This window comes from Monopterus albus, unplaced genomic scaffold (assembly GCF_001952655.1).
Source record: "Monopterus albus unplaced genomic scaffold, M_albus_1.0 scaffold62.1, whole genome shotgun sequence".
Classification (NCBI taxonomy): domain Eukaryota; kingdom Metazoa; phylum Chordata; class Actinopteri; order Synbranchiformes; family Synbranchidae; genus Monopterus; species Monopterus albus.
Genome location: NW_018127942.1, coordinates 2,661,044 through 2,662,274, shown reverse-complemented (window position 1 = coordinate 2,662,274; position 1,231 = coordinate 2,661,044).

The window sequence follows — 1,231 nt, the reverse complement described above, 5'->3', positions numbered from 1 at the left end:
ATGTAACAAAAAGGTTGCTCATTACTTACAGACACAAATACCAGATCTTTCCTTATAGAGGACTCGCTGTAATATTTCTACAGGGACTTGGGTTCATACACATGAATGTATTGAGTCTGGCAAAGTGGTTAAGACCAACTCCTCTATGGGTAAGAAAAGACGTTTACGCACGGAGGCTACTTACCGTGTGGTCGCATGGTAACGCTGAGCCACCGTGGAGCCGCTCCACCGGGAGATCAGGTACTGCGCGGGCACAGCGGAGAGCAGCAGCAGGACCTGTAGCACCGCGGTAGCCGTAATCTGAGGCATGACTGCGCAACTGTCACCTGGGGGTCAGAAACGCGAGTCAGGTGGATGTGACAGATGTGGGACTCCCAACTAACCAGTGTCGGTATAGTGTCCCGTCCAGCGGAACACACACCTGTAAACACTACGCTTTTGTATTAGTTGTTTAAATGGCGGACATAATGTAAATATGGCTCCGCTTCGAGTTATAAGTTAAACCATGACACACATATGGCGCCGCAGAAACTTCTAAGAAATGTGGGTCATTGCAAACAAACTGTCTAAGCTCATTATTATTAGTAGGCTAATTATGACCCTTACCTCTTGTTAGAGTCCACACGCTTTTCCAACTATTTGCCCAGCATTGCGGCTGTGAGACTCTGTTTGCGCTTCGAAAACAGAACAGTGACGAGGTTTCACTTCTGTTTTATTTACATAAACCACACTCTCGCTCATGCCGAGAACACCTGCGTATCTACTTTTTTTCGTAAAAACTGCCACACAGGTAGTCTGTCCAATGGCTGCCGCCCACGGAGGAACCGGAGGACCTTTAGCGGCTCGCCACGTCAGGAAGAGCCCAGCCCCTGGACTCCGAGGCGGGGAAGTGGCTTTGACGTCGTTACGCTCTGAGAACACAAGGTGGTAGAGTTGTTCATGCAACATCCTGCGATGTTGCATTACACTATTTTTCTATCTTGTTTGTTTTTTTAGAGAAGAAACAAACAAACTAGCCACAACAACACATGCCTTTATTTTTTAAAGACCCCACATACAACAAACTTTAACTGGTTGAAAAAATAAATGTAAGTTAAACAAATTTTGGTTAAGTGATGAATTTTTTTTACTGAGACAAAAAAATGAACAACAGGAAGGGAAAGTGGGTAAGGAAACACAACTGTTTATTTACTTAAAATAATAGTTTGAACTAACAGGACAGCAGTACTTC